This window comes from Callithrix jacchus, chromosome 14, assembly GCF_049354715.1.
Source record: "Callithrix jacchus isolate 240 chromosome 14, calJac240_pri, whole genome shotgun sequence".
NCBI classification, from domain to species: Eukaryota; Metazoa; Chordata; class Mammalia; order Primates; family Cebidae; genus Callithrix; species Callithrix jacchus.
In genome coordinates this window covers 65,482,337-65,499,382 of record NC_133515.1, presented here as the reverse complement: position 1 = coordinate 65,499,382, position 17,046 = coordinate 65,482,337, and the positions used below count along the sequence as shown (strand labels likewise).

Sequence of the window (17,046 nt, the reverse complement as noted above, 5' to 3'; positions counted from 1 at the left end):
TTCTGTAGATGTCTATTAGGTTTGCTTGGTCCAGGTCTGAGTTCAAGTCCTAGATATCCTTGTTAGTTTTCTGTCTTGTTGATCTGCCTAATATTGACAGTGGAGTGTTAAAGTCTCCCACTATTATTGTGTGGGAGTCTAAGTCTCTTTGTAAGTCATTAAGAACTTGCTGTATGTATCTGGGTGCTCCTGTATTGGGTGTGTATATATATTTAGGATCGTTAGCTCTTCTTATTGCATTGATCCTTTTACCATTATGTACTGTCCTTGTCTCTTTTGATCTTTGTTGGTTTAAAGTATATTTTATCAGAGACTAGGATTGCAACTCCTGCTTTTTTTTTGCCCTCCATTTGCTTGGTAAATATTCCTCCATCCCTTTATTTTGAGCCTGTGTGTATCCATGCATGTAAGAAGGGTTTCCTGGATACAGCAAACCGATGGGTTTTGGCTTTTTATCCAATTTGCCAGTCTGTGTCTTTTGATTGGGGCATTTAGCCCATTTACATTTAGGTTTAATATTGTTATTTGTGAATTCGATCCTGCCATTTTGATGCTAGCTGGTTTTTTCGCCTGTTACTTGATGCAGTTTCTTCATTGTGTTGATGTTCTTTATGATTTGGTGTGTTTTTGGAGTGGATGGTACTGGTTTTTCCTTTCTATGTTTAGTGCTTCTTTCAGGAGCTCTTATAAAGCAGGCCTAGTGATGATAAAATCTCTGAGTAATTGCTTGTTTGTAAAAGATTTTATATCTCCTTTGCTTATGAAACTTAGTTTGTTTGGATATGAAATTCTAGGTTGAAAGTTCTTTTTTTTAAGGATGCTGAATATTGGCCCCCACTCTCTTCTGACTTGTAGGGTTTCTGCTGAGAGATCTGCTGTGAGTCTGATGGGCTTCCCTTTGTGGGTAACCCAACCTTTCTCTCTGGCTTCCCTTAGCATTTTTTTTTTCATTTCAACACTGGTGAATGTGATGATTATGTGCCTTGGGGTTGCTCTTCTTGAGGAACATATTTGTGATGTCCTCTGTATTTACTTGACTTGAATATTGGCCGGCCTTGCTAGGTTGGGGAAGTTTTCCTGGGTAATATCCTGAAGAGTGTTTTCCAGATTGGATTCATTCTCTCCGTCACATTCAGGTACACCTCTCAATCATAGATTAGTTCGCGACCGCTCACCCTCCACGCTGTTGCTGGGAGGTGCAATCCAGAGCTGTTCTGACTCAGCCATCATGGATCCCCTCCAGTTGAATTGTTTGATATGCACCGTAGATTGAGATCTGCATTTGTGGTTGCTCATCATTTCAAGATAAAGGAATTCAGCGTAAGGACCATTACACATAAAACAAAACCAGGAAATTAATAAAGCCATTGCTGTAGCTACACCAGCAGGCACAAAGGCCTTGCAGTTTTTGCAAAATACCTTTTTAATCTCATATTAAAAATTCATGTTGGTGCTGGATTGCTATAAGAAAGGTACAGACTCTAGGAATAGACTCTAATATGATTTGAGAAAATGTGAATTTATTGTATGACAACTAAAAGCCAAAGCAAAGTGAAGAATCTAAAGCTGGAAGATTTGATGAGGGCAAAGCATGGTTTAATTTTTTTTTTTTTTTTAGATGGAGTCTCACTCTGTTGCCTGGCAGGAGTACAGTCATCTCGGCTCACTGCAACTTCTGTCTACTGGGCGCAAGTGATTCTTCTGCCTCAGCCTCCATAGTAGCCTATAGGTATGTGCCACCACGCCCAGTTAATTTTTGTATTTTTAGTAGAGATGGGGTTTCACCATGCTGGCCAGGTCTCAATCTCCTGACATCATGAACTGCCTGCCTCGGCCTCCCAAAGTGGGGTATTACAGGCATGAGCCACTATGCCTGGCTGGTTTAATATTTGTGTAAAGAGATTTGGCTTAAGAAAATTGTCACAATAACAGGAAAAGCAGCTTCTGCTGACCAAGAGGCAGCAAGGTTCCTAGATGCCATTTAAGGAAATCATTGAGGAGAAGGAATATCTGCCTGAACAAGTTTTTAAGGCAGATAGAAGTGCCCAATTTTTTTTTATTGCATCTTAGATTTTGGGGTACATGTGCAGAACATGCAAGGATAGTGCCCAATTTTTGATAAAAGCAAGACAAAAGGCATTTATTAGAAAAGAAAGGCATAAGCACCACGATTTATGGCAGGAAGGGGTTAGCTAACTGCCCTTATCTATAAAGCTGCTAGCAACTCAGCCTTAAGGGAAAGAGATAAACGCCAGCTTCCAATCTTTCAGTTGTACAACAAGAAGGCCCGGACAACAAGAACTGTTTTTCTGGATTGGTGTCATTGATGCTCTGTTCCTGAAGTCAGGAAGCACTTTGCCAAAAGAAACTGCCTTTTAAAGTTGATTTGATCCTACACAATGTCCCAGCCACTCAGAACTCCATGAGTTTAACCCAACATTAATGAAGATTACTTTTAGAACATGCATCCTTCTATGACATGGGCCCTGAAACTAAAGCAAACAGCAGATAAAACATTAGTACCTACAGAAACATTTTTAGAGAAATGAAAAAGCAAAACATCAGGCAGAAATTATGATGTATTTCCATAAAGCTACAGGGAGTGTGCCTGCCTCTCCTGCTTCCCCTTTCTACCTCCTCCACTTCTTCCATCTCTGCCACCCTTGAGACAGTAAGACCAATTCCTCCTCTTTCTCAGACTGCTCAACGGAAATGACAAGGATGAAGACCTTTATGATGTTTCACTTTCACTTAATGAATAGTAAATATATTTTCTCTTATTATTTTCTTAATAACATTTTCTTTTCTCTAGCTTACTTTATTGTAAGATACAGTATATAACATATATATGTTAATAGACTGTTTATTAAATTGATCAAGCTTCTAATCAACAGTAGACTCCTAGTAAGTTTTGGGAACCCCTAACTCCTGCATTGTTCAAGGGTTGACTATATTTGGAATCTCAAAATTTTTTTATGAATGAACAAGGGCAAAAAAAAAAAATTGTATCTTAAAGCATTCATTTCTAACTAATTTTTCCTACTTTTTCTTAATGAAATGGGGATAAAACATTGGTATACCAGGCTTATAACAATTATATACAAGGCATTTCTGAATAAACTGTTTTGATTAGATTAACTGTATTGTTCAGCCAAAACCCCACTAATATAACAGGTTTGAGTGGCCTTTGGAAATCTTAAATGCTTTGACTTCAACTTTGGTGAAATCAATGTATTCATGTAGTTGTCTTGTTATCATGTGAATACAGTGATAATTTAGGGCTTAATTTACAAGAATAATATAAGGTGCCTGAGAAATTTTATACCGTGAATCTTGTGATAATTTTAGTCTTGAAAAATATATGCCATTGCTCAAAGGAAAATATTTAAACTGGTTTAATATGAGTGGCAGACATTGTTTATTGGCACGTAATCTACATCCACCATTCTACTGGTAATACTTTTATCAGACCCTCTTTTTAGCTGGGCTCAAGGGAAAGTCTTCCCATGGAAGATCTCCAAGACGTGTTAGAAGTCAGTCTGCCTCTGCTGCAGCTGAGGTAGAAGAGCCAACCATGGTTGCAGTAGGGTTGTACTTCCTGTTTAGTCCTTTGGTGGCACCAGCAGCAAGTATCGTCCTTTGGGCTCTTGCAAGGGCACTGGAAGCTGCTTGATCTCCGGGCAATATCACCCTCTCTCTTATGCATCCTTAGAACTTCCAACATGTTTCTAACTTCTTGCATAGTTAAATTTCAAAAATTTAATTATGGAGAGTTAAATTTTTCTCTCTGTAAGCTATACACACTGTTTTCTGTTTACCTCCCTGAATACTGGCTGATAAAAACCAGAATTCCTTAAAACTATAGAAAAGTGTTTTTCTATGATTTCTGGGTGTGGGCTTGATGCTCTAGTTTCTCTAGCTATTGGTCTTCTAAAGAAATTGGTCTTTTTGAAGGTCATATATTTAAATACACAGATATTATTTTTATGTAATCAAATAGTCTTCAATCTTATGCTAGTTTATATTGTATATAGATATACCACACTTTATCTACTTTCCTACTGTATAAGATATATAGTTAAGCATTCTTGATTTAGTTATCTGTTGTAGCATAATAAATTACCATCAAATTTAGTGGCTTAAAACAATATTTGTTATTCCACAGTTTCTGTGGGTCAGAAATTCAACATGGCCTAGTTGGGTCCATTCTTTCTCTGGGATTCTTTCAAGGCTGCAATCGAGGTATTGTCTGAGGCTGTAGTTGCTGGCAGGATTCAGTTCCTCATAAACAAATGGACCAAGTGCCTCACTTCCTCATTGGTTATTATCCAGAAGCTGCTCTCAGTTTCTTGCCACATGGGTTTCTTCATAGGAGCGCTCACAAAATGGTGGCTGGCTTCATGACAGAAAGCAAGAGAGGAGAGAAGAGGAGAAAAGAGAAGAGAAGAGAGAAAGAGAGGTGTCACACTCTTTTATAGCCGAATCTTGTAAGTGACATCTCATCCCTTTTTTCATATTGTATTTGGTAGAAGCCAGTCACCACGTGCAGCCCATCTTCAAGAGAGGAGGGATTACACAAGCACTTGAATGACAGTAGTCAGGGATTGTTTCAGCCATTTCAGAAGGTGCCAGCAACGTTACTTTCCTAAATAAATGGTCAATTTCTTGCTTTCTCCTTTAGTTAAATATTGATGAAAGTTGGGCTTGTGTATGGTATAGAGACAATCTATTTAGTTTCAGTGACTGAACACATAAACTTATAAGCAGTAATAACAGACAGCAGAGCAAATAAAGACACCTTTCCTTTTTTACCCTAGAATATACATTTATGTCTTGTGATTGCAGTTAAAACATCATTAGTTTTTAGTAAAATCACCACATCAATAAATCACCTTAGCTATTACCAGTTTATCTGAGAGATTTTCTTTTGTTACAAAGGAAACTTAGGATCTTCAAGTCAAACTTCACTCTGGGATTAATCCTCTAATGGCTATAGAAACAGAAAATGTGCCACCTGCAGACTTTTTGATGAACCGATCTCCATTTCTGCTGGGCGTGGATATGTCTGTTTTTAAAGGGATCTTTTAAAATTGCATCATGCTTGCACTTCAGTCTCTTCCCTAAATCCTAATAAATAGCAAAGTGCTCTCTTTGGATGGGGGCACGTTTCTACAGTCAAAGATGTTCACATGGAACCCCCATGCTATCTCTTAGAAGTCCTGCCAATGCTTTCATCATTTCAAATCTAAAAAGGGCTTAAAGTGACTTCGTTAAAACCCTCTCTATGAAAGCTAAAATCCTTCAATAAGTCAGAATGAGATGTACAGCTATATAAAGACACAAGAGTTACATGATCTTCCAGGTAGGAAATGTCTTACCTATGTTTTACAGTATTATGTTTGAAGAAGAAAGTTTTAATATAAATTTGATATATCAGAGTATCACCACACACATTTTAATTATACACATAAAAATTTGGTGCACGCATTTGCCCTGCATGAATGCAGAGACAGGATTATGTAGGCAGTTTAATTTGAAGAGCAGTGGGCAAACCAATACCCTAAAATATCTGTAGGGTAGTTCCCTCTTATCTGCTGGAAATATGTACTAAGACCCCCCAGTGGATTCCTGAAACCAGGGATAGTACCAAACCTTGTATATATACTTATGTTTTTCAATCTGTTAACCAACATGGCTACTAAGTGACCAGTGGACAGGGAGGTTATACAGTGTGGATGTGCTGGACAAAGAGAAAATTCATGTGGGCTGGGGAGGAGACAGAGCAGGAGGGTGTGAGATTTTATCATGCTCTTCAGAATGGTGCACAATTTACAATTTATAAATTATTTATTTCTGTAATTTTCCGTTTAATATCTCTAGACCATGGATGACCATGGATAACAAACCATAGAAAATGAAATTGGGTGAGGGGGGAATACTGTACTTCCAGTTTCTGTTATTTAAGAGGCAGCCCTCTGGATGAATTTACTGTCTCCTTTGCAAATGCAAATGCCTCTGGAAAAAGAAAACAAGTAGTAAGTGATTTTCAGAATCTAGTATCTTGGGGTAATTTCATCATTTTCTTTTCCCTGTAGGACTATTCTTGACAGATGGCAGAAGGTGAAGGGAAGGGAGCTGATTGCTTTCCTGAGACAACGAAGAGTGAGACTCATAGGGAAGGTAGGTCATTAGAGGTAGATGGCACACTAGAGGGAGATGAGTCAGGCATTTGTTTCTGTGTTGGATACTGTGTTAGGTGTGATATACACATTGCATATTTCAATCCCACATCTGTCTTGCATGGCTAGACGGGGTAGAGCTGGGGTTCAAGTTCAGCTCTGACTCTAAAGGCTGTGCTCTTTTCATCACACTTTCTCAGAATAATTCTGCATGTGACGTGTGAAGCCCCAACGATAGAACTGGCAACTTATTTTGTTAAGTGTATGTAAGTTAAAGTCAGAGTGAGAAAGCCATCCCACATTAGAAATAAAATGTTTGCATTACTGGCTTAGAGAAGAAAGAAAAGCTACTCACATTTGGATCCATTTCCCTTTCCCAGGGAAAATAATTTGTTTGGTTGTTGTAGATTTTCTGTCTTGCATGGTCTAGGTCATTTGGCATAGATGGCTCAGGGAATGGTGAGGGGCCACATTTGCTTCTGTGCCTCCTCACCTTCCTGCAATTGTCAGACCAAACTATGTCCTCAGAGGCAGAAGCAAACAATAATTGATGCTTATATAATAATCCTGAGACATCAATCAAATGTCAAGTTGTGTTCATTGGCTTATATACAAGAAGGCAAAAATATGCATCCCATGTTTCAGAAATAATTTTGTTTACTTTTCTAAACATTGGTGCCTAAATACATCAATGTTAACTCATGCTTTGACATATTGCTTAATTATAAAAAATGTCTACAAGGCACTTGGCTTGATTCTCATCCTCAAAGATTACTACTTTTGCTCGTTTAAAAAGTATTTATCAGAGGTGGCTGGCAAGATGGCCCAATAGAAACAGCTCTGGTATGCAGCTCCCAGCGAGACTGATGCAGAAGGCAAGTGATTTCCGCATTTCAGCTGAGGTTCATCTCATTGGGACTGGTTGGAAAATGAGTGCAGCCCAAGGAGGGCAAGCTGAAAGAGGGTGGGTTGCTGCCTCATCCGGGAAGTGCAAGGGTCTGGGGAATTCCCTCTTCTAGCCAAGAGAAGCCATTAGGGACTGTTCCCTCCACTCTGGTGCAGATACCGTGCTTTTCCCATAGTCTTCACAACCCACACACCCGGAGAATCCCTCCAGTGCCTGCAACACTAGGAGCCTGTGTTTCCTGCACAAAACTGGGCAGTTGTTTGGGAAGACACTGAGCTAGCCACAGCAGCTTTTGTATTCATACCCTAGTGGCCCCTGGAAACACCAGCAAGACAGAACCATTCACTCCCCAGGAAAGGGGTCTGAAGCCAGGGAGCCAAGTGATCTGGCTTAGCGGGTCCCCCTGTGATGAAGACTAGCAAACTAAGATCCACTGGTTTGAAATTCTCACAGCCAGCACAGCAGCCTGAGTTTGACCTGGGATTTCCGAGCTAGGTTGGGAGAGGGGCTCCACCATTGCTGAGGCTGAAGTAGGCATTTTTAACATCACAGTTGGGAAGTTTGAACTGGAAACAGCCCATGGAAGCTCATCAAGGCTTCTGAAGGCAGACTGTGTCACTAGACTCCCAGCTTGCTGGGCAGGGTATCTCTGAAAAAAAGCAGCAGCCCATCAGGGACTTCTAAATAAAGCTCACATATTCCTGGGACAGAGCAGCTGGGAAGAGGGGTGGTTGTGGGTACAGCTTCAGCAGTATTAAATGTCCCAACTGTGCAGCTCTGAAGAGAGTAGTGGATCTCCCAGCATAGTGTTAGAGCACTGATGAGGAACAGACTTCCTCCTCAAGTGGCTTCCTGCTCTCTGTTTATCCTGACTGGGAGACACTTCCCAGAAGCAGCCAACAGATACCTCATACAGGAGAGCTCTGGCTGGTATCTGGCAGGTACTCTTCTGGGACGAAGCTACCAGAGGAATGAACAGGCAGTAATCTTTGCTATTGTGCAGTGAGCCCTTGCTGGTGATTCCCAGGCAAGCAGGATATAAACTGGACCTCAAGCAAACTCCAGCAGACCTGCAGCTGAGGGGCCTGACTGTTAGAAGAAAACCTAACAAACAGAAAGAATTAGTTTTGACATCAACAGAAAAGATATCCATTCAGAGAGCCCATCCATAGGTCACTGACTTTAAAGACCAAAGGTAGATAAATCCATAAAGATGGGAAGAAAATAGCACAAAAAGAGGCTGAAAATTCCAAAAACCAGAACACCTCTTCTCCTCCAAAGGATCACAACTCCTTGCCAGCAAGGGAACAAAACTGGACAGAGAAGAAATTTGATGAATTGACAGAAGCAGGCTTCAGAAGTTGGGTAATAACAAACTTCTCCTACCTAAAGGACCATGATCTAAGCAAATGCAAGGAAGCTAAGAACTTTGAAAAAAAAAAAAAAAAAAGGTTAGATGAAATGCTGACTAGAATAACCAGTTTAGAGAACAACATAATTGACCTGATGGAGTTGAAAAAAACAGCATGAGAACTTCATGAAGCATACACAAGTTTCAATAGCCAAATTGATTAAGTGGAAAAAAGGATATCAGAGACTGAAGATCAACTGAATGAAATAAAATGAGAAGATAAGTCTCCAAGAAATACGGGATTATGTGAAAAGTCCAAATCTACATTTGATGAGTGTGAAAGTGAAGGGGAGACCAAGTTGGCAAACACTCTTCAGGATATTATTCAGGAGAAATTCCCCAGCCCAGCAAGGCAGGCCAACATTCAAATTCAGGAAATACAGAGAACACCACAAAGATACTCCTCAAGAACAGCAACCCCAAGACATGTAATCATCATATTCACCAATGTTGAGATGAAGGAAAAAATGCTAAGGGCAGCCAGAGAGAAAGGTTACCCACAAAGGGAAGCCCTTCAGACTCACAGCAGAAACCCTATCAGCCAGAAGAGAGTTGGTGGGGGGGTGGGGGAAGCAATATTTAAAATCCTTAAGGGAAAGAATTTTCAACCCAGAATTTCATATCCAGACAAACTAAGCTTCATAAGCAAAGGAGAAATATAATCTTTTATGGACAAGCAAATGCTGAGAGATTTTGTCGCCACCAGACCTGCTTACAAGAGCTCCTGAGGAAGCACTGAACATGGAAGGGAACAACTGGTACCAGCCACTGCCAAAACAGCACTTGTAAAGACCATCTACACTATGAAGACACTACATCAACTAACAGGGAAAATAACCAGCTGGCATCATAATGGCAGGATCAAATTCCCACATAACAATATGAACCTTAAATGTAAATGGGCTAAATGCCTCAATTAAAATACAGAGACAGGCAAATTGGATAGAGTCAAGACCCATCTCACATACAAAGACACACATAGGTTCAAAGAATAAGGATTGGAGGAAGATTTACTAAGCAAATGGAAAGCAAAAAAAAAAAAAAAAAAAAAAAGGCAAAGGTTGCAATCCTAGTCTCCAATAGAACAGACTTTAAAGTAACAAAGATCAAAAGAGATAAAGAAGGGCATTACATAATGGTAAAGGGATCAATGCAACAAGAAGAGCTAGCTATCCTAAATATATGTGCACCCAATATAGGAGTACCCAGATGCATAAAGCAAGTTCTTAGCTACCCACAAAGAGACTTGGACTCCCACAAAATAATAGTAGGGGACTTTAACACCCCACGGTCAATGTTAGACCAAAGAAACAGAAAATTTATAAGGCTATCCAGGACTTAAACTCAGATCTGGACCAGGTGAACTTAATAGACATCTACAGAACTCTCCATCCAACATCAACAGAATATACATTCTTATTAGCACCACATAGCACTTATTCTAAAATCCACCACATAATTGGAAGTAAACACTCCTCAGCAAATGCAAAAAAATGGAAATCATAACATTGCCTCTCAGACCAGAGTGAAATCAAATTAGGACTCAGGATTAAGAAACTCACTCAAAACCATACAACTACATGGAAACTGAACAACCAGCTCCTTAATTACTATTGAATAAATAATGAAATGAAGGCAGAAATAAAGATGTTCTTTGAAAACAATGAGAACCCAGACACAATGTACCAGAATCTCTGGGACATTTTTAAAGCAGTGTGTAGAGGAAAATGTATGGCACTAAATGCCCACAAGAGAAAGGAGGAAAGATCTAAAATCCATACCCTAATGTCACAATTAAAAGAACTAGAGACACAAGAACAAACATATTCAAAATCCAGCAGAAGACAAAAACTAAGATCAGAGCAGAACTGAAGGAGATAGAGACACAAAAAACCTTTCAAAAAATCAATCTAGTAGCTGGATTTTTAAAAAATATATCAAAAAAATAGATAAACCACTAGTCAGACTAATGAAAAAAAGAGAGAGGAATAAAATAGATGCAATAAAAAAATGATTAAGGAGATATCACCACTGATCCCACAGAAATACAAACTACCATCAGAGAATACTATAAACACATCTATGCAAATAAACTAGAAAATGTAGAAGAAATGGATAAATTCCTGGACAAATACACTCAAGACTAAACCAGGAAGAAGACAAATCCCTGAATAGAACAATACAAGGTCTAAAACTTAGGCAGTAATTAATAGGCTACCAACCAAAAAAAGTCCAGGATCAGATGGGTTGACAGTCAAATTCTGCCAAGGTATAAAGAGGAGACCAACATCATCCTGATGCCAAAACCTGGCAGAGAACCACTGAAAAGAAAATTTCAGGCCAATATCCCTGATGAACATTAATGCTAAAATCCTTAATAAAATACTGGCAAATCGAATCCAACAGTACATCAAAAAGTTTATCCATCATGATTTTGTTGGCTTCATCCCTGGGATGCAAGGCTGGTTCAACATACGCAAGTCAACAAATGGTAATCCATCACATAAACAGAACCAAAGACAAAAACCACATGATTATCTCAATAGATGAAGAGAAGTCCTTCAACAGCCCTTTATGCTAAAAAAAAAATCTCAATAAACTAGATATTGATGGAATGTATTTCCAAAAAAATAAGAGCTATTTATGACAAACCCACAGCCAATATCATATTGAATGGGTAAAAACTGTAAGCATTCCCTTTGAGAAGTAGCACAAGACAAGGATGCCCTCTCACTACTCCTGTTCAACACAGTATTGGAAGTTCTGGCCAGGGCGATCAGGCTGGAGAAAGAAGTGCAGGCTATTGAAACAAGAAGATAGGACGTCAAATTGTCCCTGTTTGCAGATGACATGATTGTATATTTAGAAAATTCCACTGTCTCAGCCTAAAATCTCCTTAAGTTGATAAGCAATTTTAGCAAAGCCTCAGGATACAAAATCAATGTGCAAAAATCACAAGCATTCCTATACACAATAATAGACAAACAGAGAGGCAAATCACAAATAAACTCCCATTCACAATTGCTACAAAGAGAATAAAATGCCTAGGAAAACAACTAACAAGAAATGTGAAGGACCTCTTCAAGGAGAACTACAGACCACTGCTCAGTGAAATAAGAGAGGACACATACAGATGAGAAACATTCCATGCTCATGGTTAGGAAGAATCAATATCATGAAAATGGCCATACTGCCCAAAGTAATTTATAGATTCAGTGTTATCCCCTTAAAGCTACCATTGACTGTCTTCACAGAATTGGAAAAAAAAAAAACAAAACACTAAATTTCATATGGAACCCAAAAAAAAGCCCACATAGCCAAGATAATCTTAAGCAAAAGAACAAAGCTGGAAGCATCATGCCACTTGACCTCAAACTATACTACAAGGCTACGGTAATCAAAACAACATGGTACTGGTACCAAAACAGATCTAGAGACCAATAGAACAGAACAGAGGCCTCAGAAATAATGCCACACATCTAAAACCATCTGATTTTTGACAAACCAGACAAAAACGAGCAGTGGGGAAATGATTCCCTATTTAATAAATGGTGTTGGGAAAACTGGCTAGCCATATGCAGAAAGCTGAAACTGGATCCCTTCCTTACATCTTATACAAAAATTAACTCGAGATGTATTAAAAATTTAAATGTAAGACCTAAAACCATAAAGAAAGAATACCTAGGCAATATCATTCAGGACGTAGGCATGGGCAAGGCCTTCATGAGTAAAACACCAAAAACAGTGGCAATAAATGCTACAATGGACAAATGGAATCTCATTAAAGTAAAAAAGAAACTATCATTACAATGAATAGGCAACCTACAGAATAGGAGAAAATTTTTGCAATCTATCCATCTGACAAAGGGCTAATATCCAGAATCTACAAAAAAACATAAGCAAGTTTACAAGAAAAATACAACCCCATAAAAAAGTGGGCTAAGGATATAAATAGTCACTTCTCAAAAGGAGACATTTATGCAGCCAACATATGAAAAAAACTCATTATCACTGATCATTAGAGAAATGCAAATTAAAACCACAATGAGATACCATCTCATGCCAGTTAGAATAGTGATCATTAAAAAATTAAGGGACAGAGAACCAATCCCAGATGGCCAAATAGGAACAGCTCTGGATCGCAGTTCCCAGAGAAAACCCAGAGGGTGAGTGATAACAGCATTTCCAAACAAATTTTTACTGCCAACGGACCAGGAGATTCCCAGGCAGAAAAGCACCACAAGCCTCCAGTGTGGCTGTTTCAGCTGACACAGCATGTCTCTGCACAAAAACTCACACAAATATGGGCACCTTTTCAACTGGCAAATGGAACTCGTGGGAGACAGAGTTGCCTGTGCAACTTAAAAAATAAAAGGGGGGAGTGAAACAGGGAGCCAGGTGATCTGTCTCGACTGGTCCCACTGCCACAAAGACCTGAATCTTTGTAATCTAAAACGCTCTGGATTGAGAGTGTCACAGTCAGCACAGCTGGACCTGGGATGGTCCACCTCTGTTGGGGAAGGGCATCCACCATTATGGAGGCAGTCAGCCACTACTGAGGCAATCTGCCATTACCGAGGCAGTTCTAACTATACCCCTATAAACAAAACTGCAAGGAGGTTCACACAGCAGCTGGGCAGAGCCCACAGCAGTTCAGCAACACCTCTGCTGGAAGATTGTGAGTAGGCTACCTCTTCACTGTGCAGGGCATCTCTGAAAAAAAGGCAGCAGGATGACAGAAACTTATAAATAAAGCCCCACCCTCCCAGGACAGAACGCCTGGGAAAAAAAGGTGGTTATGAGTTCCACTGCAGCAGACTTAAATGTACCTGCCCAGTAGCTGTGAATGGAACAACAGAGCTCACAGCTCAGCACTTGAGCTCCTATAAGGGACAGACTGTATCCTCAAGCAGCTCCCTGACCCCCATATATCCAAAGAGTCACCTCATAAAGGAGAGCTCAGGCTGACATCTGGCGGGTATCCTTCTGGGACAAAGATAGCAGAAGAAGAAATTGCCAGCAACCCTTCCAGTTCTGCAGCCACTGCAGGTGATCCCCAGGCAAGCAGGGTCTGGAGTAGACCTCCAGCAGTCCTGTAGCAGAGGGGCCTGACTGTTCGAAGGAAAACTAAGAAACAAATAGAAATAACTTCATCATTAACAAACAGGACATCCACTCAGAACCCATATGAAAGTCATCAACTACAAAGACCACCGGTAGATAAATCCACAAAGATGGGAAGACACCAGCACAAAAGGGATGAAAACACCCAAAACCAGAACACCTCTCCTCCTCCAAGGGATCACAACTCCTCACCAGCAAGGGAATGAGACTGGATGGAGAATGAGTGTGATGAATTGAAAGAAACAGGCTCCAGAAGGTGGGTAATAAGAAACTTCTCTAAGCTAAAAGAACATGTTCTAACCCAATACAAAGAAACTGAGAACCTTGAAAAAAGGTTTGATGAAATGCTAATGAGAATAAAGAGCTTAGAGATGATATAAATGAATTGACGGAGCTGAAAAACAGAACATGAGAACTTCGTGAAGTGTAGACAAGTTTCAATAGCCAAATTAACCAAGCAGAAGAAAGGATATCAGAGATTGAAGATTAACTCAATGAAATAAAATGAGAAGGCAAGATTAGAGAAAAAAGAATAAGGGAAAATGAACAAAGCCTTCAAGAAATATGGGATTCTGTTAAAAGACCTAATCTACGTCTGAGAGGTGTAACTAAATGTGATAGAGGGAATGAATCCAAGCTGGAAAACACTCTTCAGGATATTATCCAGGACAACTTCCCCAACCTAGCAAGGCAGGCCAATATTCAAGTCTAGGAAATACAGAGAACACCACAAAGATATTCCTCAAGAAGAGGAACCCCAAGGCACACAATCTTCAGATTCACCAGGGTTGAAATGAAGGAAAAAATGCTAAGGGCAGCTGGAGAGAAAGGGCAGGTTACCCACAAAGGGAAGCCCATCAGACTCACAGCAGATCTCTCAGCAGAAACCCTACAAGCCAGAAGAGAATGGGGGCCAATATTCAACATCCTTAAAGAAAAGAACTTTCAATCTAGAATTCCATATCCACCCAAACTAAGTTTCATAAGAGAAGGAGAAATAAAAGCCTTTACAAAGAAGCAATTGCTCAGAGATTTCATCACCACCAGGCCTGCTTTATAAGACCTCCTGAAAGAAGCACTAAACATAGAAAGGAACAACCAGTACCCGCTACTCCAAAAACTTACCAAATGGTAAAGAGCATTGATACAATGAAGAAATTGGATCCACTAATGGGCAAAACAAGCAGCTAGCATCAAAATGGCAGGATAAAATTCACACATAACAATATCAACTTTAAATGTAAATGGGCTACATGCCCCAATCAAAAGACACAGACTGGCTAATTGGATAAAAGTCAAAACCCATTGGTGTGCTGTATCAAGGAAACCCATCTCACATGCAAGGATACATATAGGCTCAAAATAAAGGGATGGAGGAAGATTTACTAAGCAAATGGAGAGCAAAAAAAGCAGGAGTTGCAATCGTAGTCTCTGATAAAATAGACTTGAAATCAACACAGATCAAAAGAGACAAAGAAAGACATTACATAATGGTAAAAGGATGAATGCAACAAGAAGAGCTAATGATCCTAAATATATACACACCCAATAAAGGAGCACTCAGATACATAAAGCAAGTTCTTAATGACTTACAAAGAGACTTAGACTCTTACACAATAATAGTGGGAGACTTTAACACTCCACTGTCAATATTAGACAGATAAACGAGACAGAAGATTAACAAGGATATCCAGGACTTGAAATCGGATCTAGACCAAGCAAACCTAACAGACAGTTACAGAAGTCTCCACCCCAAATCCACAGTATATACATTCTTCTCAGCACACCACACCACACCTACTCTAAAATTGACCACATAATTGGAAGTAAATCACTTGCCAGCAAATGCAAAAGAACAGAAATCATAACAAGCAGTCTCTCAGACCATAGTGCAATCAAGTTAGAACACAGAACTCAGAAACTAACTCAGAACCACACAACTTCATGGAAAATGAACAACTGGCTCTTGAATGTTGACTGGATAAACAATGAAATGAATACAAAAATAAAGATGTTCTTTGAAACCAACGAGAACGAAGACACCAGAATCTCATACCAGAATCTCTGGGACATATTTAAAGTAGTGTCTAGAGGAAAATATATACCTATATATACCCATATGAGAAGCAAGGAAAGATCTAAAATTGGCACCCTATTGTCAAAATATAAAGAGCTAGAGGAGCAAGATCAAAAAAACTCAAAACCTAACAGAAGACAAGAAATAAATAAGGTCAGAGCAGAACTGAAAGAAATAGAGACACCAAAAACCCTTCAAAAAATCAATAAATCCAGGAGCTGGTTTTTTGAAAAGATCAACAAAATAGACAGACTGCTAGCCAGATTAATTAAAAAGAAAAGAGAGTAATCACATAGATGCAATACAAAATGATAAAGGGGCTATCACCACAGATTCCACAAAAATACAAGCCATCGAAGATTACTACAAACAGCTGTATGCACATAAACCAGTGAACCTGGAAGAAATGAATAAATTCCTGGACACTTGCATCCTCTGAAGCCTAAATCAGGAAGAAGTCAAAAACCTGAATAGACCCATAACAAGGGCTGAAGTTGAGGCAGGAATTAATAGTCTACTGACCAATAAAACCCATGTCCAGATGCGTTCACAGCCGAATTCTACCAGACATATTAAGAGGAGCTGGTACCACACCTTCTGAAATTATTCCAAACAATCCAAAAAGAGGGAATCCTTTTCAAATCATTTTATGAGACCAACATCATCCTGATACCAACATCCAGCAGAGACTCAACAAGAAAAGAAAACTTCAGGCCAATATCCATGATGAACATAGATGCAAAAATCTTCAATAAAATACTGGCAAACTGGTTGCAACAGCACATCAGAAAGCTTATCCATCACGATCAAGTAGGCTTCATCCTGGGGTTGCAAGGCTGGTTCAACATACTCAAGTCCATAAATGTAATTTACCACATAAACAGAACCAAAGACAAAAATCACTTGATTATCTCAATAGATGCAGAGAAGGCCTTTGACAAAACTCAACAGCTCTATATGCTAAAAACTCTCAGTAAACTAGGTATTGATGGAACATATCTCAAAATAATAAAGCCATTTATGACAAACCCACAGCCAATATCATACTGAATGGGAAAAACTGGAAGCATTCCCTTTGAAATCTGGCACTAGACAAGCATGTCCTCTTTCACCACTCCTATTCAGTATAGTATTGGAAATTCTAGCCAGAGAAATCAGGCAAGAAAAAGAAATAAAGGGTATTCAATTAGGAAAGGAGGAAGTCAAATTGTCTCTATTAGCAGATGACATGATTGCATATTTAGAAGACCCCATCATCTCAGCCCCAAATCTCCTGATACTGATAAGAAACTAAAGCAAAGTTGTGGGATACAAAATCAATGTGCAAAAATCGCAAGCATTCCTATAC

At 39.3% G+C, this 17,046-nt stretch overlaps 1 long non-coding RNA gene across 1 annotated transcript in view; it reads right to left on the bottom strand.

The window, feature by feature from the left end:
• Positions 1-4,003: 4,003 nt before the first annotated feature.
• The window catches only part of LOC118147328 (uncharacterized), a 167,899-nt gene continuing 154,856 nt past the window's right edge, over positions 4,004-17,046 (bottom strand). The window contains exon 5 of the long non-coding RNA XR_013526108.1: positions 4,004-4,396. This is a non-coding gene — a long non-coding RNA (uncharacterized LOC118147328). The remainder of the gene's footprint in view (positions 4,397-17,046) is intronic.